At 45.1% G+C, this 23,308-nt stretch overlaps 1 long non-coding RNA gene across 1 annotated transcript in view; it reads right to left on the bottom strand.

Annotated features, from left to right (window-relative positions):
• Window positions 1–23,308, bottom strand: part of LOC120638448 — a 44,098-nt gene that overhangs the window by 8,053 nt on the left and 12,737 nt on the right. The window contains exons 3-6 of the long non-coding RNA XR_005660119.1: window positions 8,012–8,154; window positions 6,899–7,001; window positions 5,322–5,378; window positions 4,857–5,035 (exon numbers count right to left, since the gene is read on the bottom strand). This is a non-coding gene — a long non-coding RNA (uncharacterized LOC120638448). The remainder of the gene's footprint in view (window positions 1–4,856; window positions 5,036–5,321; window positions 5,379–6,898; window positions 7,002–8,011; window positions 8,155–23,308) is intronic.

The raw sequence follows: 23,308 nt of genomic DNA, 5'->3' as shown, positions 1-23,308 counted from the left end.
CAGGAGTTTTCAGGCCCTGAGTCAGTGGGGCTGGTACCAGAATCCCACTTCCATCCTTTTTAATATTTCTAGGATCATGGGAGGAAAGCCCTGGTGGGACTTTGGTAGGGTAGCCTAAGCCTAGGGCCTGGCTGTAAAGTTGCATTAAAGCAATATTAAGCCTCATGGATATCATTAGTCCTTCCACTGCAACACAGAAACCAGCCTGAAACATCTGCTCGCCCAATTTCTGAAAAAGATATTAGATCTGCCTTGGGGAGTCCCAGGATGGGCGAGTTGACCTGATCCTCATTGGAGCACCAGCATGGCCTAGTGGATAGAGCACGGGCCTGGGAGTCAGAAGGACCTGGGTTCTAATTCATTCATTCAATATATTCATTGAGCGCTTACTATGTTCAGAGCACTGGACTAAGCGCTTTGAGTGTACAATTCCAAGCTCTGCCATTTGGTTGCTTTGTGACCTAGGGCAAGTCACTTCTCAGTGACCTCTTCTGTAAAATGGGGATTAAGACAGTGAGCCCCATGTAGGGCTGGGACTGTGTTCAACCTGATTAGGTTGCATCTACCCTGAGACTAAAAAGAGTGCTTGACATATAGTAAGCGCTTAATGAATACCATCATTAATGTTATCATCCTGTCCACAGGTCATATTGGAGATGTTGTCCCAAGATTTTCACTACTTTGTGGCCTCAGGTGTGGACAGTGGTAGACTTGGTGGGGTGGAAGGGAAGGAGAAGATACATTCCTCTCGCAAAGCCTCTCTTCCTACTAACTCGATGGCATCCGGGAGCCCAGTCTTTAACGATCAGGTGGGCCGGCAATTCAACTGGCTAGTAAACCCTGCTTTCCAGTCCGCTTTCTCTCTCTAAAACCAGCTTCGCTCTATGATTTCCAGGCAATCCTTCAGGCAAATACGCTTCTCTCCCTTCCCCACCCCCTCCAATAACTCGGGTTAGAGCTATAAAGTGAGGAACTCCCGGTCAATCCTTGGCTCTAATTCAGAATTCCATTTTAGAGTATTACACCAATTGTAAAAGGAAATTGCACAACCCAAAAAGGAACTCAAAATAATTCCTCCCTAACTTCATTTTGCCTGTCCTTGAGTAGGCAGAGCCCTGGCTGTTCTCTTTGCTAAAAGTAGAGAGAACGCTCTCTCCCCTCTCAGAAGGACACTGTTTTCGACAAGAGGCCACTGAAAAAAGCATGGGCCTGGGAGCCGGGGGAGCTGGGGTTGAATTCTGCCTTTGCCAATTACTGGCGGTGTGAACTTGGGCAAGTCCCGTAACTACTGTGCCTCTGTTTCGTCAACTATAAAATGGGGATTAAATACCTGTTCTCCCCGCTACTAAGAAAGTGAGACCCATGTGGGACAGGGACTATGTCCAAGCTGATTAACTTGCATCTACTCCAGCACTTAAATGGTGCTAGACACAAAGTAAACACTTAACAAATACCTAAATAATAATAATAATAATATAAAGTACATGAGACAGGGAGTGGGGTGACCAGAGCTCATTTGACAGCTATATGATCTTATGCAAGTCACAGATTCTCTGCATTCCAGTTTTCTCATCTGCAAAATGGGAATACATGTTCCGCCTTACCTCTTAGATTGCATTTCCTGTATAGGACAGGGACTCTATCCAATCTGAGTATCCTGTATCTGCTCCTGCAGTTAGTACCATTTTAAAAATTACATCTTTTTCAGTAAAGACTTCCAGATGACAGAAAATACCCTAACTAGCTACGACCTAGGAAACATTCCTCATTCTTTTCTCTCTAGTGCACACCCCCCTTTGCTTTTATAATTTACACTCTTCTCTTCCACCACCTCCTTGGGGTACTGTATTCCCCTGCTCCTTAACTTCTCTTAACACCAGCCTCCAGGAGGAGCTCAGCTGTCTCCATCTTGCACCCTCTCCTTCTCCTTCCTCTCTCCCCCAGCCTGGCTCCCCCATGCCCTTCTCCCTCTGGGTAATGTCACTTACTGGACACTTGCCCTTTCTGCACCACTCCCAGCCCTCTCCTAGGCCAGTCACTTCTCCACCCAGTTTCATTCAGGCTCTGCCCATGCTTCTACAGAACATAAGAAGGGAGAGCCCAGCTGATCGTGTAGATAGATGTGAAGCAGTCGACTTGCCAGTGCAAGGAGAGCTGGGCGTTCTGTGGCACAGTCAACCAGAGGAGCAGAGGCTGCTGGTTCTTTATATCACGGGAGGCTGGGGCGGGCTTGGGCAACACAGGGGTCTGACACCCAAGTGTTCAGTGCAGCAGCCTGGAGAAAGCAGAGCTGCTTGGCTCGATGCCACTTGCTGGGCCCAAACAGAATAAAATAATAATAATAACTGTGGTATTTGTTAAGTGCTTACTATGTGCCAGGCCCTATAATAATAATAATTACAGTAATTGTTAAGTGCTCACTATGTGCCAGACACTTGTTCTAAGTGGTGGGTTAGATACAAGGTAATCAGGTTGTCCAGTGTGGGGCTCATGGTCTGAATCTCCATTTTACAGATGAGGCAACTGGGGCACGGAAAAGTTAAGTGGCTGGCCCGAGGTCACACAACAGACAAGTGGTAGAGCTGGGATTAGAACCCACGTCCTCTGACTCCCAAGCCCGTGGTCTTGCCATGCTGGGGTGGATATAAGCAAATCGAGTCGGACACAGTCATTGTCCCATGTGGGGCTCACAGTCTCAATCCCCATTTTAGAGATGAGGCAACTGAGATACAGAAAATAATAAATAATTGTGTTTTTTGCTAAGGGCTTACTCTGTGCCAGACATTGTACTAAGCACTGGGGTGGATACAAGCAAATTGGGTTGGACACAGTCCCTGTCTCACATGGAGCTCACAGTCTAAATCCCCATTTTAGAGATGAGGTAACTGAGGCACAGAGAAGTTAAGTGACTTGTCCACAGCCACACAGCAGACAGGTGGCGAAGCCAGGATTAGAACTCATGAACTTTCTGACTCCTAGGGCCATGCTCTCTCCACTACCATGAAGTGAAGTGACTTGCCCAGGGCCACCGAGCAGACAAGTGGCGGTGCCAGGATTAGAACCCATGATCTTCTGACACCCAGGCCCGAAGAGGAGTAGCACTCCAGTCAATTCCCTTGCACAGGTTCTCCTGACTGGACCAAGGGCCGTCCATCATCAGGCTCCCTATCAGGCCTTGTACCCCTTAGAGATAGATAAAAATAGTAGATTAAAATGGTACATAAAAATACAGGGCTGAGACATGAGGGATTCTGCTTGTCAGCCAATCATATTTATGGAGCACTTATTGGGTGCAGAGCACTGTACTAAGTGCTTAGGAAAGAACACTATAACAATATAACTGACACATTCCCGGCCCATAGCGAGCAGACAGTATAGAGGGTGAGAATATTCATTCAATAGTATTTCCTGAGCACTTACTATGTGCACAGCACTGTACTAAGCACTTGGAATGGACAATTTGGCAACAGATAGAGACCATCCCTGCCCAATGATGGGCTCACGGTCTAAACGGGGGAGACAGACAGCAAAGCAAAACTGAACAAAACAAAAACAAGACATCATCAAGACAAGTAGAATCAAGGGGATGTACATCTTATTAACCAAACAAATAGGGTAATAATATATACCTATAAATGACCCCTTCAATCCCTGCCTTTCGCCGTTATCCCTGCTGCTGCCATCTCTTTTTATAGCTGCTTCTCCCTTTTCCTTTTCCCACCCCGCCTCCTACGGAACTCTTTTTCCACCTTTCCCACATGCTTTGAGCATTTTGATCTTTGAACTGGAATGTAGACTTTCTGGGTTTTTTTCCCCTCTGTTTCACGTCTTGGGATTCTGACTTTTACCTTAGAGACTTAGAGAATCTCCTGGGCCTTTCCCATACTCACTGATTAATGCCGAATAACCACTGGCATGGTTAGGCATCAGGCCAATCCGTAATCGCAAGGAGTGGTCCTTCTGAAAGAAACTGACGTCAGACCTAGACTTATGACTCTGACACCTGGCTGAGGAGGAGAAACTCCTCAACGGTGAGTCAAAAAGTTCCTGGCTGAACCCCAGGATCCTTGAACATTCTAGTGGGCCGAAAGAGCTGGGCACAAACAACAGCAAAATGAACTTCCGCTTTAAAGTCTTTTCCACCAGCTAAGGTCACTGGTTTTTCCCATCGGTCTGGCTCAGGATTTGGCAACTGGGCTCTAAATAAGCCCTGTGGACTTTAATAGCCTGGTAACTACAATTCCTGGATCCACTTCGAATCTAACAGCTTCAATTCTGAGAAACAGCATGGCCTAGTTGGATAGAGCAGGGGCCTGGGAGTCAGAAATATCTGGTTTTGCCATGTGTCTGCTGTGTGACTTTGGGCAAGTCACTTCACTTCTCTGGGACTCAGTTACCTCATCTTTAAAATGGGGATTAAGATTGGGAGGCCCATATTCCCTTTTCTACCACTCCTTTCTGTGCCGCCCTGACTTGCTCCTTTTATTTATCACCCCCCAACCCCGCCCAGCCCTACGGCACTTATGTTCATGTCTGTAATTTATTTATTTCTATTAATGTCTGTCTCCCCCTCTAGACTGTAAGCTTGTTGTGGGTGGGGAATGGGTCTGCTTATTGCTGTATTGTACACTCCCAAGTGCTTAATACAGTGCTCTGCAACAGTAAGCGCTCAATAAATATTACTGAATGAATGAAAGAATAAATGGACATGAACTGTGTCCAACCTGATTGGCTTGTATCTATCCCAGTGATTAGTACAGTGCCTGGCATCTAAAAAGTGCTTAACAAATACCATTAAACGCCCCCCCCCAAACAAAAACAATGAAAGGAAATAAGGTCATCTGAGAAGAACTCACTTTGCAGGCAGCAAGCTCAGCTTTGTCAAGCCCGCAGGCGTTGTTCGGCAAATTTAGGATCGGGTGGGTCACACGGAGAGAGTGCAAGGCCGGAGCCCGGCGACAGAGTTCCCCTCTTTTCTCTCGCACAACCATCACCACACCTCTTTTCCATCCTGAACGGTCGGTGGACAAATTGCCTGAAGTGCAAGTTTTATCACTGATGAGCCAAAAGATCAGAGCCAGAGAATCTAAGCCCATTGAGAGCAAGGAGCCGGTCAACAGCTGTGGTTGCTGTGATGACCCCTTCCTTCCTTGGCTCCATTTTCTCTCACCTCCCCCCGGCCCCCACCAAGCAAGTCACGGCTTCTGGACCTCTTGTAGACATTCTCGCTTCCTCATGCAGGCTTGACTTCCTTTCTCCCTATGACCAAGGCATCTGTTCCTCTCCCATATGCGACTACCTTCCTCCTGTAGACCACCCACCTCTTTCTTCTTCGGTCTTCTTTCTTCTTTCCTCTTCTTCTGGTGGCTTTGAAAGTCCTAGATTGGACAGAGAGGAGCTAGTTTCAGGTTTACATAGAGCCAAAAACAATAATCGTGATATCTGTTAAGCTCCTGCTATGTGCCAGGCACTGTACTAAGCACTGGGGCAGATACAAATTTTTCAGGTGGACACAGTCCCTGTCCCAGATCGGGATCATAGCCTTAATCCCATTTTTCAGATGAGTTAACTGAGGCACAGAGATGTGAAGTGGCTTGCCCGAGCTCAAACAGCAGACAAGTGACAGAGCCGGGATTAGAACCCAGGTCCTACTGACTCCCAGGCGTGTGCTCTATCCACTGCCCACACTGCTTCAAACTGCTTCCTATCACCCTAAGCATCTGCCAATCAGTGGAAACTAATTTATGCCATGATTGGCCTTGAGATGATTAGATCTTTAAGGATTTTTTTTTGACAACTTTAATTGGAATCTATTTTCAAATAGATTCTCTTTAATCTCCGGTTCCCGGGCCCAGTTAAGAAACGGAAATGAAAAGAGATGGGGTCGAGCAAAGCAATTCAACTATTCAGGAAATGACCGGCAAATATACCCGTGGCCTCAGAGACCATATATGCCTAGGGAGCAAGGATCATTTTCTTCTGAACCTTTTTGAATATTCTCTTTAGTACAAATGGCAGATGACACATAAGAAGTAGCAGGTCTGCGAGGGAAATTAGTATGTTTGGACATGCCTGACCTCTTTAACCTTTCAGGATAACCGACCAAGCAGATGTTCCTATGACTATATCACTGACGGAGCTTGTCCTAACAGAAGGTGTAGAACAACTTGAGAGGAAACTTACAAGACCAGAAGTCAACTTCATGACCTCATTTGCTGGGACATTTTCTGCCCTTCCTCCCCGCACCCTCACCCCTAACATAGAGTTAAAACTACAGCTCCATGATGAGAAGCTGAAGAACGTGGAGCCTTTTTGAAGGATTTATGAGAGAGACAGAGGGCTGAGGGTAGCAAATTAGGATCTGAATCATCATCCTTCCCCAAGAACGGCCACCTGAATTAAAAACAAACTCTGCCGATCTCAGATCAACCTAGTTTATCTGGACAACTCATAGTCAACCCTGACAGAGAAAAATAAATTCTCCTCCTCTACGAGAAATTGTTAGTTCTTTTAAAATGGTATTTGTTGAACCCTTACTAGGAGCCAGGCACTGTACTAAATGCTGGGGTAGATACAAGGTAATAAGGTTGGACCCAGTCCCTGCCCCACATGGGGCTCACAGTCTTAATCCCCATTTTGCAGATGAGGTAACCGAGGCACGAAGTTAAGTGATTTGTCCAAGGTCACACAGCAGACATGCGGCAGAGCTGGGATTAGAACCCAGGTGCTCTGACTCCCGGGCCCGGGATCTTTCTACTAGTCCACACTGCTTCTCTAGTTCAAATACAACACATTTTCCTCAGCTACATTTGTGAGTTTGAGTAGTGTGCACGCCCAAGAAAAAGGATCAGTGACTCTACTAGTAAGTGTGCAGGACCATAGCAGGGAAAAAAATTACCAGGAGCAAAGGTGGCTTTCACATCCAAGACCCTTTTCAGACATCAGCCTTGCTTCCCGTCACCAGATTACAAGCGATGTCTCATCTCGGCCCAGCAAGGAAGCTTTTATTGGAATCAGAACAGGAAGAACTGGGTTAGTGAAAACAATTACTTCCCTTCCGCTTTTAAGAGCTGTTCTTCATTAGGCCAAAACCCAGGTGGAAAGATTGATCCTAAGGTCATTCCAATTCCTAGGCCAAAGCAGAAGCCGCGCTACTGCTTCACCGGTCCAAAGCCTCACCTGGCACGCAAGTCTCCTCACACTCTCCCCACATCGCTTTCCCATCCTCCCCCCGGCTACTTATTCAGTCCCCCTGCCCGAACTTGGACAGTCCTCCAAATTTTTGTGGTCAAGCGCTGCGGTTTTCACTCCCTTGTGAGGGTGATGGAGCTTCTGCACCGAGCCTATCCAGGGAGGAAGAGAGGATGACTTTCGGGGCTCCTGATACTGTGAGACGTGGTTACCCAAAGAGTGAGGGAAATGAAACCCCGAGGCAAGAGTGCTGTCCACCTCCAGAGCTTTCACCGACGTCCCTAGGGATTGAGGGTGAGGAACTGGCTCTTGGGTTTAGGGAGGGTTTGGTCTGGTCAATCACCCCCTTCACCTTCACGTCTCCTCAACTCTGCGATTAGGGCTGTATTTTGGTTCCTGCAGCTTATGCGGAAAAATCTGAGCAGTGGCAGCCTCTCCCCAGGCTGGTGAGACCCAGGTCCTTTTGATTCTCCGCTAAGCCGCACCGACTTTGCGAGGAGTATCTCTAAATGTGTGCCTGATAGGCAGTTTTTATTTTGAGGACATATGAACCGACGGTGGAGAAGTGCTTTGGTTTCTAGGTCAGATGAAGTCATCACATGGTCACTTATACCTCTGGACATATTATTACTACTATTGCTAATTTGGGTATTTGTTAAGTGCTTATTATGTGCTAAGCACTGTGATGGGTACAAGATAACCCGGTCAGAAACAGTCCCTGTCCCATATGAGGCTCACAAGTCTAATGGGGAGGGAGACGGGTATTTTTACACCATTTTACAGTTGAGGAAATGACACACGGAGAAGTTAAGTTGCTTACCCAAGGTCACAAGTGGTGAGGCTGGGATTTAGAACCCAGGTCCCGTGACTCAAAACGCAGCTCCTCAGCAGACTGCATCCCCAGTACTTTTCTTATTGCTGACCAATTGGCCAGTGGCTTGTAAAAACTACTTCCGTGAGGGCCTGTTGAGAATTAGGTAATGTTGATATTTGTTTAGCGCTTACTATGTGCAGAGCACTGTTCTAAGCGCTGGGGTATACAAGGTAATCAGGTTATCCTACATGAGGCTCACAATCTTCATCCCCATTTTACAGATGAGGTAACTGAGGCACAGAGAAGTTAAGTGACTTTCCCACAGCCACACAGCTGACAACTGGCAGAGCTGGGATTCTAACCCATGACCTCTGGCTCCCAAGCCCATGCTCTTTCCACTGAGCCATGCTGCTTCTCTAGGTACTCGCTCAACCAGGTGAGACCCCAAGAAAAGCAGCGTGTCCAGGTGGATAGGCCTCGGAGTCAGAAGGACCTGGGTTCTAATCCCGGCTCTGCCACATATCTGCTGTGTGACTGAGCAAGTCACTGCACTTCTCTGGGCCTACGTTACCTCATCCGTAAAATGGGGATTATGACTGTGAGTCCTGTGTGGACTCACCCAGTTTCTACCCAGTGCTTAGTACAGTGCCTGGTACACAGTAAGTGCTTAACAAATGCCATTAAAAATAAAAAAGACCATGAAGTGAGGCCAGGAGCTACTGAAGTAAGTGCTTAACAAATGCCATTAAAAATAAAAAAGGCCATGAAGTGAGGCCGGGAGCTACTGCCAGGGAAGCCTGGACCCCAGTGCCCTAGCTGCCTGAGCCTAATTTCCTCCTCTGCTCTGTTCTGGTCCCTGTTGTCACCTCCCAGCTTTTACTTGCTGAACCAAACACCCCTATCAAGTGGAAAAAAACAAACACCCCAAAACACGTGCCAGATTGAACTGGATTGAATGCCACTTTCTTCTCTTTTTTACGATCCCTGGAAGCTAGGGGTGTACTGTTCACTCAGGAAGGAGTTTCCTTTTCCAATAAACCAAATTGGATTTGCCATGTGATGACATACTGGGAAATTTCATTCCAGGGAACTCTCTTTCCTTGTAAGTACACCAGCCAAAACAGAAATATCAGAAGCCAGGCACAATCAGAGAGATACTCCAGAGGAAACTGGGCCACGATTCACCCAACTTTATGGCCATGGCTAGCAGAGTCGGTTTCAAAGATTCAAGGATTCAAGGGCAGGCAGCTACCCAGGGTCACCAATTTGAAAGGATCATACCTACAGGTCTACACTTTTGTTCATTCCTTCAATGGTATTTACTGAGTGCTTACTTTGTGCAGAGCACTGTACTAAGTGCTTGGGAAAGTACAACAATAAACAGTGCGATTCCCTGCCCACAACTGTCTAAGGCAGGAGGGAGACAGACATCAATACAAATAAATAAAACTACAGATAGGTACATAAGTCCTGCGGGGGTGGGAGGGAAGAAGAGCAAGGAGAGCAAGTCAGGGCAACGCAGAAAGGAGTGGGAGATGAAAAGGGGGGCTTAGTCTGGGAAGGTCTCTTGGAGGAAATGTGCCTTCAATAAGGTTTTGAAAGGGGGAGGTAGAGTGAATTGTCTGTTGGATTTGAGGTGAGGGGGCATTCCAGGCCAGAGGCAGGATGTGGGCCAGGGGTTGGCGGTGAGACAGGCGAGATCGAGGCACAGTGAGAAGGTTAGCACTACAGGAGCGAAGTGTGCAGGCTGGGTTGTAGAAGGAGAGAAGTAAGGTGAGGCAGGAGGGAACAAGGTGATAGAGGGTTTTAGAGCCAATGGTGAGGAGTTTCTGTTTGATACGGTTGTGGATGGGAAACCATCGGAGTTTTCTGGGAAGCAGGGTGACACGTCCTGAATATTTCTGTAGAAAAATGATCCAGCCAGCAGAGTGAAGTATGGACTGGAGTGGGGAGAGGCAGGAGGTTGGGAGTTCAGCAAGGAGGCTGATGCAGTAACCCAGGCGGCATAGGATGAGTGATTATATTAATGTGGTAGTGGTTTGGATGGAGAGGAAAGGGTGGATTTTAGCAGTGTTGCGACAGGATTTAGTGACGGATTGAAGATGTGGGTTGAATGACAGAGAGGAGTCAAGGATAACACCAAGGTTATGGGCTTGTGAGACAGGAAGGATAGTGGTGCCGTTATGGGAAAGTCAGGGTACGGACAGGGTTTGGATGGGAAGAAACGGAGCTCTGTTTTGGACATGTTAAGTTTGAGGTGACAGGAGGACATCCAAGTGGAGATGTCTTGAAAGCGGGAGAGATGGGAGACTGGAGAGAGGGAGAGATAGAGGGGTGGATATGTATCATCAGCATAGAGTTGGTAGTTGAAGCCATGGGAGCAAATGAGTCCTCCAAGGGAGTGGATGTAGATGCAGAATAAAAGGAAAACCAGAACTGAAACTTGAGGGACCACCCCGCCCCGATAGATGGGTGGATGGGAAGTAGAGGAGGAGCCCCCGAAAGAATCTGAGAATGAACAGCCAGAGAGATAAGAGGAGAACCAGGAGAGGATGGAGTCAGTGAAGCCAAGGTTGGATAATGTTTCCAGGAGAAGGGGGTGGTCTGCAGTGTCAAAGGCATCTGAGAGGTCGAGGAGGATTAGGATGGAGTAGGGGCTGTTGGATTTGGCAAGAAGGAGATCATTGGTGACTTTTGAGAGGGCTATTTCTGTGGAGTGAAGGGGATGGAAGCCAGATTGGAGGGGGTGAAGGAGAGAATTGGAGAGGAATTTGAGACAGCGGGTGTAGACAACTCACTCGCTGGAAGAGTTTGGAGAGGAATGGTAGGAGGGAGATGGGGTGATAACTGGAGGGAGCCTTGGGGTCAAGGGAGGGTTTTTTTTAGGATAAGGGAGATATGGGCATGTTTGAAGACAATGGGGAAGAAGCCATTGGAGATCTAGCCGTTGAAGATGGCTGTTCTTGAGGGGGCGAGAGTTTTGAGACCTTCAACCCAGAGGACAGACACCATCAGGAACATCCCTCCTTCCCTCCAGATATGACTGTACGCCAGGGCCCTTTCTGATTTGGTTTGGGCCTGAGGAAGAGTTAACAGAGTGAAAATTCCTCTTCTAAGTTCAATCAATCGTACTTATTGAGCAATTACTGTGTGCAGAGTACTGTGCTAAGTGCTTAGGATAGTACAATATAACAATATAATAGAGTTGGTAAACATATTCCCTATCCACAATGAGCTTACAGTCTAGAGGACTGTAGCGTTTACTCCTTCCCTGGATCAAGGTCAAGCTCTGGGAGAGGTGGGACTCTGTTCTTACAGCAGCGTGGCAAACAGAATTAGAACCCAGGTCCTCTGACTCTCAAGCCCATGCTTTTTCCATTAGACAACACCGTTCTTTCTTCCCTGCTAATCGTGCTCCTCAGACACAGAGTGCACCGTATGAGAATGCAGGCAGGGGTGCGCAGCTCATTTTGAAGTGCACGAGGGGCTTTTTTTTTTTTTTACTTGCATAATCCATTTTCCGGCTGAGGTGATTGCAGCGAGGAATGATAATGCTCCATCTTGGTAGATGCTGTGACATTCTCTACTCACAGCATGCAGCTGTTCATTTTCAGGGTTTCTGCCAGGGCCTGTCAACCTCAAGAAACGCTCTAAGTGGTTCTTTGGTCAGAAAACTTCACACTGCCGGCAGAGACCACCAAGTAAAACCAGGACTAGAAACACAGCAGGAGAGGATGTGTCAATATATATATATCTGTAATTTAATGAAGCAGCATGGCCTTGTGGAAAGAGTACATGCTTAGGAGTCAGAAGGACCTGGGTTCTAATCCTGGCTCTGCCACATATCTGCTGTGTGACCTTGGCCAAGTCACTTAATTTCTCTGGGCCTCAGTTACCTCACCTGTAAAATGGGGGTTAAGAGTGTGAGCCTCATGTGGGATAAGGACTGTGTCCAACCTGATTAACTTGTATCTACTCCAGCAGTTTAGGACAGTGCTTGGTACATAGTAAGCACTTAACAACTACCATTGTGTTATTATTATTAATAATAATTTATATTAATGTCTGTCTGCCTTTCTAGACTATAAGGTCACTGTGGACAAGGAAAGTTTCTGTTATACTCTTCCAAGAGTTTAGTACAGTGCTCTGCACACAGTAAGTGCTCAGTAAATATGACTGACTAAATTGATATCCTTTGGGAGGTTACTAAACACTAGGAACTAAACACGACTTCTCCTATTCATTCATTCAATTCAATCGTATTTATTGAGCACTTAGCTGTGTGCAGAGCACTGTACTAAGCGCTTGGAAAGTACAATTCGGCAACAGAGAGAGACAATCCCAACCCACAAATGGCTCACTGTCTAGAAGTGGGGAGACATTCAACAAAACAAGTAGGCATCAATAGCATCGAAATAAATAAATGGAATTATAGACATATACACATGTGTACACAAAAACACATATATCTTACTCCTTTTACCACCGTTACCATGACTCCTATTATTACGGCTATCATGACTGTTCATTCATTCATTCTACTCATTCAATAGTATTTATTGAGCGCTTACTATGTGCAGAGCACTGTACTAAGCGCTTGGAATGTACAATTCCAAGATTGTTATTACTCTTGGGTAGATAACTTCAGCCACTTCAACCCTCTTCTTCTCTAGCCACTTTAATTTCTTTCAGAAGTAGAGACTAGCGCTACGATCGGGGGCAGGCAACATAAATTACAGTACTTTGCCGAGGCCTCCAGTCCTCTGCTCCTTCTCTCTGAGCGCCTCACCAGCTCCTCTACCAGGGGTTATTAAGTGTCTCAAGTATTTTCTAAACATGGACAATGTGAGGATTGGATGAAGGATAGTCAACCACCATTCCTGGATCTTCTCCAATTTTTTTAAAGCTCTCCCCCTCAACTCTGTCAGTAAACAGAAGATGGTACTGCATCCTTACAATCAGATCTGTACTGAATGTAGGACGTTTTGAAATAGGCTAATGGACCCACTTATTAATCTCCCACCCTTTTCAGACTTTTTAACACTGACCTCATAGACTAAAGGGAAAAGCACGTCAAGACAGGGTCTAATTCTCCATCTAAACCCAAGGATGATGCCCTTTAATCGTTCATGTTCCTCTGAGTTCCAGTTATCTACTGAAAATCACTCTGGCTAATCAATCGATCCTATTTATTGAATGCTTCCTGTGTGCAGAGTACTGTACTAAGCTCTTGGGAGAGTACGATACAACAGAATTAGCGGACACGTCCCCTGCTCATAACAAACTTACATTCTAGAGTTTGCCCAAAACTCACATTCAACTGCCATTCTCACCTTCATATTTCTGGAACTGTTTTCCTTCCCTTTTAACTCTTACATTCAGTATCTACCCTCCTAATCCTTGGGCCACTTAAAAGGAGAAGGGAAAGTAGGACAGTCTAAATTATTAGATGGTACTGGCAAAACTCTTCGATACTTTTTCTGGACTGACTAATAATAATAATGATGGCATTTGTTAAGCACTTACTATATGCAAAGCACTGTTCTAAGCGCTGGGGAGGATACAAGGTCATCAGGTTGTCCCACGTTCATTCATTCATTCAATAGTATTTATTGAGCGCTTACTATGTGCAGAGCACTGTACTAAGCGCTTGGAATGAACAAGTCGGCAACAGATAGAGACAGTCCCTGCCGTTTGACGGGCTTACGGTCTAATCGGGGGAGACGGACAGACAAGAACAATGGCAATAAATAGAGTCAAGGGGAAGAACATCTCGTAAAAGCAATGGCAACTGAATAGAATCGAGGCGATGTACATTTCATTAACAAAATAAATAGGGTAATGAAAATATATACAATTGAGCGGACGAGTACAGTGCTGAGGGGATGGCAAGGGAGAGGGGGAGAAGCAGAGGGAAATGGGGGGAAAAGAGGGTTAAGCTGCGGAGAGGTGGAGGAGGGTTGGTAGAGGGAGTAGAGGGAGAAGAGGAGCTCAGTATGGGAAGGCCTCTTGGAGGAGGTGAGTTTTAAGTAGGGTTTTGAAGAGGGGAAGAGAATCAGTTTCGCGGAGGTGAGGAGGAAGGGCGTTCCAGGACCGCGGGAGGACGTGGCCCAGGGGTCGACGGCGGGGCTCACATTCTTAATCCCCATTTTACAGTTGAGGGAACTGAAGCACAGAGAAGTCAAGTGACTTGCTCAAAGTCACACAGCTGACAAGTGGCGGAGCTGGGATTTGAACCCATGACCTCAGAGTCCCCAGCCCATGCTCTTCCCACTGAGCCATGCTGACAGGCTATGAGATTTGGAAGGAGTGTCTTGGTATTTTTTTTAAAATGTACTTATTAAATGCTTACTATGTGCTGTAGTAAGCATTAATCAGGTCAGACAACAATCCCTGACCCTCAAAGGGCTCACAATCCTAAATCCCATTTTACAGACAAGGTAACTGAGGCATAGAAAAGGTAAGTGATTTGCCCAAGTGTTGGTACAGTGCTCCAGTTCCTAGTTCAGTACTGGGCACATAGTAAGCGCTTAACAAATACCATTACTGTTATGACAGCAGAGAAGTGGTGGAGTCAGGATTAGAACCCAGGTCCTCTGACTCCCAGGTCTGGAGTCTTTCCACTAGACTGTGCTGCTTCCCTCATTTGAGTTTTGAGCCTTTGCAATTCAAGGTTGGATTGGGGTAACTTTTAACATCACTTGGTTTTCCAGTTTTCCTTTGAATTGGAACTCTGGGGATTGGGATGGAGTTATTTATCCTGGATGTTTTTGGACTTTGGCAGGCTTCTCTTTGCTCGATCCGGTAGAGGTTGTACACCTTTAGCCAAAAGGGTACTTTTCTCGTAAGACTGACTTTTTCATTCATCCATTCATTCAATCGTATGTATTGAGCGTTCACTGTGCGCAGAGCACTGTACTAAGCGCTTGGAAAGTACAATTCAGTAACAAAGAGAGACAATCCCTGCCCACAATGGGCTCACAGTCTAGAAAGGGGGAGACTTTCTCAAATAAGAATTCAGTTACCTACATTGCTTCTGAGATTTTCTTCCTAAATGTGTGCATTAAAAAACAAGTTCTCACATCAGGTACTGGTCAGTATCGAAACATCATAGTGTATTACGATGATGATGATGGTATTTACTAAGCACTTGCTTTGTGCCAGGCACTGTTCTAAGCGCTGGGCACTGTTCTAAGTGCTGATTTTAGACTGTGAGCTCTATGTGGGATGGGGACTGCTGTCTGAACTGATTAACTTGTATCTATCCCAGTGCTGAGAGTAGTGCATGAAATATAACAAGCGCTTACCAAATATTATTAAAAAATGATGCCATTAATAATACCAGTCATTTTTTAGGCATTAACGGAACTCTCCGTGCTAACTGTAAGCTCACTGTGGACAGTGAGCACGTCCACCAACTCTGTTCTGTTGTTATACTGTGTTCTCCCAAGCGCTTAGTACAGTATTCTGTATTCAGTAAGTGCTAAATAAATACCACTACTTGACTGAACTGGAAAGGCAATAGAAGGCAGTCTCTGCTAGGGAGTCTTGAGGCCTAAATGAGATAGAGATAAATACTACAAATCCTTCCATTAGGCATTTAAAAGAGCAAAGTATTATGCAAGAGAAATTCCTAGTAAGGTCAGTGGAACTTTTACCTCTCTAAAGACTGTGGGATTGGCCTCTTGATTATCAGGTTTACAGTATTTACAAATTAATTTAAGAATCAAATCTAACCCTATGGGTCCCCATTTTACCATCTCAAAGGATTATAAGCAAATGTATACTGAAGGTCCAGGGCGGGACATTGAAATAAAACTACCCAAGTCACACTTTATTTACACACCTTGAAAGAGGATTGTTGCCAGATCTGTTAATCTGTGGGTTTTTTTCCATTTTTAATTGCTTTCCTATGACTTCCCTTTCTATAATGCTGGTGACCCCTTAGGCCGCTTGCTGTGACTTGAAATCACCCCTTAAACAAACAGAAGACCAAGATGATGACAATCTGTAGGTATGTCTGAGTTATCTTTTCTAGACTGTAAACTCTTTAGGGATGTATCTTCTTTGTCTCCTATTTTTACCATCTAGCCCAGCAAGACGTGCCCCAAGGCTCTTAAAAATGGTTTTTTTTGGGTGGTGAAGGAAATGTGTATTTCTAGATAATCAACGTTTGTGTGTCTTCAGTAAACACTATGCTGAGTCCTAGTCCATAATACCCCGAAATATTTTTCATCTAGACTGTAAACTCATTATGGGTAGGGAACATGCCTGCTAATTCTGTTGCACTGTACTCTCCCAGGCGTTTAGTACAGTGTTCTGCACATAATAAGCGCTCAATAAATACCACTGATTGATTGAATGATGGGCTTCATTCTGATTACCCACCAAACCTTTTCTCTAAACAGAACTGTGTAAATGTTAATAGGGCCAGAGAAGATCCATGGCTTCATGGAGGGTCAGGATCTATGGATCTTTTCTAGATGGTTTACAAAAGCCTACATTTATGAAAATTACATTCAAGTATTCAAATTCACAGCTCCTTTTTAGGTACTGCGAATGTGCACCCATGAAAGCTTACTTCATTCAATCGTATTTACTGAGCGTTTACTGTGTGCAGAGCACTGTAATAAGCGCTTGGAAAGTACAATTTGGCAACAAATAGAGACCTCTCAGCACTGTGCTCATTTAATAATGTTGGTATTTGTTAAGCGCTTACTATGTGCAGAGCACTGTTCTAAGCACTGGGGGAGATCCAGGGTAATGAGGTTGTCCCACATGAGGCTCACAGTTAATCCCCATTTTACAGATGAGGTAACTGAGGCACAGAGAAGTTAAGTGACTTGCCCACAGTCACATAGCTGACAAGTGGCAGATCCAGGATTCGAACCCACGACCTCTGACTCCCAAACTCGGGCTCTTGCCACTAAACCACGTTGCTTCTCTAATGTATATATTACTTATTACCCTATTTATTTTGTTAATGAGGTGTATATCTCCTTCATTCTGTTTATCTTGATGATGTCTTGTTTTGTTCTGTTTTGCTTTGCTGTCCGTCTCCCCGGTTTAGACTGTGAGCCCGTCATTGAGCAGGGATCTGTTGCCGAAGTGTACATTCCAAGCGCTTAGTACAGTCCTCTGCACATAGTAAGCACTCAATAAATACTATTGAATGAATGAATGAATCCCTACCCAACAACGGGTTCATTATTCTTTGGGCTGTAGAACAAATCAACTGATGGTCAAATAGTCCTCAGAGAAGCACCTTTTGAATTGAAAGAATTTCAAGAAATTGGAAAAAATCACTCCACCCACTAGTGCTTACTGTGTGTAGTCCTTACTGAGTGAGGACTTAATACAGTGTACTGGGTAGGGAACATGTCTACCAATCTGTTATACCGTTATTCTCTCAAGCCCTTAGTACAATGGTCTGCACGGAGGAAGCGCTCAATAAATACGACTGACTGATTTTTGCACCAAATGTACCCAAAATAAATACTACTACTGCTATTTAATAGGAAACCAAAACAGTCTGGAAGTCAACCCTACCCATAAGAGCCTTGTTTCAGATGAAACTGAGAACCCCCAAAATGGGTGGAAATTCTGGGGTGGCTCTGGAACCACACCACACCAGCCTCAGTCCCAGAAAATCCCAGACTGATTCAAACCCCTGGAAAATTTTGTCACTTTTTTTTGGCCTATTAACTCAGCTTTGTGAAGCCTTCTTGGCATTAATCGCCACCTGCATGACATTTTACCTACCCAAAAAGGTTAGTGTCATCTGCAGATTTAGAGATTTTACTTTTCAGCACCTCTTCCATGTCATTCATGAAGATGCTTTAAAATTTCAGGTCCATGCACTGATCCCTGAGAGACCCCACTCTTGATCCTTCTCTGCCTAGAAATATGGCTGACTAGTCTTATTCATTCATTCAGTCGTATTTATTGAGCCCTTACTGTGTGCAGAGCACTGTACTAAGCATTTGGAATGTACAATTTAAAAGTCTTATCTTTTGTTTTCCGGCATTTAGCCAATTTTCTTGTCAGGACAGAATAGTTCCTCTAATTCCAACTAACTGCTGGGGTTTTTTAAAGTCACTGGTGTGGAACCTTTTCAAAGCCCTTTTAAAAATCTACATATATTATGTTCACGCTTACTGACCCTTTCAAAAAACTTGAGCAGATCAGCAAGGCATGAATTACCTTGATAGCAACCAAATAGTCTTTTGCCCCCAGCAGGTTATAGTTTTTTCTCAGTGCTCACTGATCCTCAACATCACTGGAGATTTCACAAATATGAGAGGTACAGAAATGACGCTCGCTGGTCTGTAATTCCCAGGATCTCTCCCGGGGCCTTGTAATGGATGAGAGTTACACTGGCTATTTTCCAGGCCACCAGGCCAGTGGGCTCTTGTAAAGATAGGTTACGCTCTGGCCAGAAATTCCATGACTTCACTGCCAAGTTCTTTCTGTGGTTCCTCACTGATTGTCTTTCCGGGAAGCTTTCAACTCAACGGGTTACGAGATTTTGATGATTCCTGTAACCTGTTGGATGGGAAAAAGTTTCCCAGAGACTTGGAAACGTAATCTCAAATCAGCTTCCAAGTTCCTTGTTGTTTCCTCGAGCATAGCCCTATAAATTAAACAGAATTAAGCTGGACTTAATAGACGACTCTTCTTCACTCCAAAGGAGTTTGTGGGTTGGATTGGACCAAATTCTATTGACATTGGAGTTACATAGGTTTTCCGAAGATTTCCCACATTTAAAAACTCTTGGAAATCCAGCCCTGCCGATTCTTTCAAGATCATTTTTACAGTGTGAAAATTATTCTTCTTATTATCATTATTAGTAACAATTGTTAAGTGTTAAAATGTGCAAGGATATATTAGCACTGGGCTGAATATACACAAGTCAAGTTAGACAGGTCTTTAATTCATGAGGAACTCACCATCTAAATGGGATTTGGCCGACCCACAGGACAAAAGAGAATGTAATCAAAGCCAAAAGAAACCTGGTTAAAATTCAACAAATCAGAAATATCTGCCATAGAAACAAGAGTTAATGAGAAGCTAAGAGTTAATCAGGGGGTAGTGTTGGGTAACCTCGCCACTTCAGAGAGAAAAGGTTCTGAGTAATTGCATATTTTAACTGCAATAATTTTCCCCACACTGTAGGTGCCCTCTGCCCTCTGTTCTGTGGGGGTTGGGGGAGGTGGGAGCACCCTGACTTTGAGATGCCCTCTGCAACCCACAGAAGAAGGAGCTTCAGGACCATATGCCACTTAGCTTCTGCTTTCCCTGAATCCCAGGGGGTTGGAAGCGGGACGGAGGGCACAAGAAGGAGGGACAGAGCATGGTGGAAGTGCGTCTCTGTTCCTCTGACCTCCTTTCTTGGGCCACAGAGCTCTCCAGGAGAATGGGAGGTTGGGATGTTGTTCCCTGCTTCTGCACTGAACATGCTGCACCTCAATAATTACGTTCATTTTTTCCACGTGGCTTAGTGCTACTCTGAAATTCAGTTGGGCAATAGTTTGTCCGGGTGGGCTTGGGTCAGGATCTTGCCAACAATATAAAGCACTGAAAATAGGTTACTATAATGTTGGAAACCTTGGGCTTCGCTTGTCATCTCTTTTGACTTCCAAATTTGTAAAATAGATATTTCTTCATCAGAATTACAGATGGTTTCTTGGGGAAGTATGAGAGGCGAAAGTACTTTTGCAAAGTCACTTAGGTGAACTGGTGGCAGATTATGGCAATGTTTCTGCCTTCAAGAACTGGAATTTGGAATCTATCCTAGTAGCTACACTTCGCCTACAAGTTGAGTTTATAGCCAAGCAAATAAACTAAATTGAAATAGGCATGCCCTCTGATGAATTAAGATCTGGTGTAATTTTAGGAATGAACCAAGTACAGTAATGTATCTGGAATGTCTGACAGGAGTCATTGCGAGAAAAGGTACCGACTCTGTCAGTAACACTGTGATTTTGTTGACATTTTATGCACTGGGTTTCATGGTATAGTTATCACTGAAATCCTTAAATAAAATGTAAAGAAACAAAGGGAATCTAGTCGGCATACCTCCTATCTTGGGTTTTGAGTAAATCGTTCACCCTGAAATGGTGGTGGGTGATTAAAAAAAGAAGGAATTTAATGGGTGTTAACTGTATAATTAGAGGGTGCTACCTTTTCATTTTCTCACCGATTAGTTTAATTCTAAGAAATTAACTTTAAGTTCAGTGAGGGGTTGTTCTTGTGTGGTTTTTACTATGGTTTCATAGTATTACACCCCAAACTATCCTGTTCCAAGAGTTCACTGTATATAGGAAATGTCCTTTCTATTCAGAGGTGATACTGCTGACAGTTACCTATGGGTTCAAGTGTGACTGAAAAGATGGATACGGACTAGCCATCCTTTCCAAACAAAGAATTTCAAGAAATTGGAAAAAAACACTCCACCCACTAGTGCTTACTGTGTGTAGCCCTTATTGAGTGAGGGCTTAATACAGTGCACTGGTTAGGGAACATGTTCATTCATTCAATAGTATTTATTGAGCGCCTACTATGTGCAGAGCACTGTACTAAGCGCTTGGGATGAACAAGTCGGCAACAGATAGAGACAGTCCCTGCCGTTTGACGGGCTTACAGTCTAATCGGGGGAGACGGACAGACAAGAACAATGGCACTAAACAGCGTCAAGGGGAAGAACATCTCATAAAAACAATGGCAACTAAATAGAATCAAGGCGATGTACAATTCATTAACAAAATAAATAGGGTAACGAAAATATATACAGTTGAGCGGACGGGTACAGTGCTGTGGGGATGGGAAGGGAGAGGTGGAGGAGCAGAGGGAAAAGGGGAAAAAGAGGGTTAAGCTGCGGAGAGGTAAAGGGGGGATGGCAGAGGGAGTAGAGGGGGAAGAGGAGCTCAGTCTGGGAAGGCCTCTTGGAGGAGGTGATTTTTAAGTAAGGTTTTGAAGAGGGAAAGAGAATCAGTTTGGCGGAGGTGAGGAGGGAGGGCGTTCCAGGACCGCGGGAGGACGTGACCCAGGGGTCGATGGCGGGATAGGCGAGACCGAGGGACGGCGAGGAGGTGGGCGGCAGAGGAGCGGAGCGTGCGGGGTGGGCGGTAGAAAGAGAGAAGGGAGGAGAGGTAGGAAGGGGCAAGGTGATGGAGAGCCTTGAAGCCTAGAGTGAGGAGTTTTTGTTTGGAGCGGAGGTCGATAGGCAACCACTGGAGTTGTTTAAGAAGGGGAGTGACATGCCCAGATCGTTTCTGCAGGAAGATGAGCCTCTACCAATCTGTTACACTGTTATTCTCTCAAGCACTTAGTACACTGGTCTGCACAGAGGAAGCGCTCACTAAATACAACTGACTGATTTTTGCACCGTGTACCCAAAATAAATACTACTACTGCTATTCAATAGGAAACCAAATCTGTTCTTTTGTGAGCAGCTATCTCTGGTATTTTCAAGCTTAACGATGCTTCCAGCTCTGTCCACTTCATAAGACACATTGGCTTTTGTTCAAAAAGTTTGCTGTCTGGCAAGTTGATCCTCTCTCTCGGTGCTTTCGAACAACGTGATTCCACAGCTCTGCAGCCCTGCTTGAAGTTATTTCCAGCTGTATAAAAATAAAGTGTCTCCCTGCTGCCCTGCTGGGTTTGTGGTGCTTTTCCCTGGAAGCCTGACAAGGAGGGGTAATCAGATTCCTGCTGTTTGTACCCTGTGCAGGTCTGGGGCTCATATGGGTTTGTCAAAATTTGTTAGGCCTGGGCTCCTTGGCAGGGGGGTAGGCATATTGGTTCTGGCCCCCCTCCCAGGCTTTCGAGGGGCTATATTGTAGGATGGAATATCTGGATACTGACCCAGTCTGCCCAGAGTCCTCGGCCACAGGGACGATTCATTCATTCAATCTTATTTATTGAGCGCCGTGTGCGGAGCACTGTACTAAGACCTTGGGAGAGTACAATACAACAATAAACAGATACATTCCCTGCCTACAACGAGCTTACAGGACCAGTCATGATCCCCTGGGCTTTTGTGCTCTCTTCCCCTCTGCCAGTTAAATTCCAGGGAGAACCAGTTCTGTCTCAACCTAAACCCCCAGATTTGGGGATGAACCGGATTTGGTTTAGAACCTCAGGGATGGAAATAAGTAGGAGCCAAGGAAAGGCCCAGCAGAAATCCTGAAAAACGGCTGGTTAACGGGGCTTATGTGGGTGGCAAAAACCAGAGCTGCTAACTAATTCCTCTGTGCAGCTTCTGGATCGAGAAGTCTCAAAACCGAGCCTCGCCTATTGTTCTCACTGGGAGGCTCCGACATTGTTAACATCATCCCACGGTTTAGAGCATGTCTGTGCTTAGTACAGTCCTAAGTGCTCAGTACAGTGTTTTGCTCCCAGTCGGCGCTCAATAAATATGACTGATTGAGCATACATACACGGTTCAGGAAAGGGATAAGATATCTGTGGGGATCAAATCTAGTCCCTGCGGTTCGGAACAGATTGACCCTGAAGATAGCAAAGGACTCCGAAAAGCTACGAAAAACATAGAGAAGCAGCATGAGCTAGGGGATAGAGCTCGGGTCCGGGAGTCAGAAGGACCTGGGTTCTAATCTTGGCTCCGCCACTTTTCTGCTGTGTGACCTTGGGCTAGTCACTTGATTTCTTCCCCTCTAGACCATAAGCGGGGAATGTGCCTTCAAACTCTGTTATATTGTTATAGTGTACTCTCCCAAGGGCTTAGTAATACGCTCTGCACAGAATAAGTACTCACTAAATACAATTAATTGATTGATTCTCTGTGCCTAAGTTACCTCAGCTGCAAAATGGGAATTAAGACCGTGAGCTCCATGTGGGACACAGACTGTGTGGAACCTTGAATCTACCCCAGCACTTAGCACAGTGCCTGGCACGTAGTTAAGTCCTTAACAAATACCATAAAAATCCTGATTGATTAAAACAATCATCCTCCTCCTTTGTGGTTGAAAAGATTACCTTTATCAGCACAGTACACTTCGTAACAGGGTGTACTTTCCATATTACAAATGGAGAACAAAATCAACTCGCTAGAAATCACATCATGGGACACGGTGGTTAAAGAACTCAGGAAAATTAAATGTTAATCCTATTTGAATCATGAGCTCCCACCCTGGGTAAGACAACATTTAATGCCTTGTAAGGTATAATACCTTTCTGATGATCTCTTCCTGCCTTAACATATCTCCATCTAAATTTTGCAATGTGTATCTCGGGGTGTATTTATCAAGCATGGTCCAAATGGTTCAGATTGGCACCCTACTA

This window comes from Ornithorhynchus anatinus, chromosome 6, assembly GCF_004115215.2.
Source record: "Ornithorhynchus anatinus isolate Pmale09 chromosome 6, mOrnAna1.pri.v4, whole genome shotgun sequence".
Lineage (NCBI taxonomy): Eukaryota > Metazoa > Chordata > Mammalia > Monotremata > Ornithorhynchidae > Ornithorhynchus > Ornithorhynchus anatinus.
The sequence above is the reverse complement of the archived record's forward strand: the minus strand, read 5'-3'. Positions and strand labels throughout refer to the sequence as shown.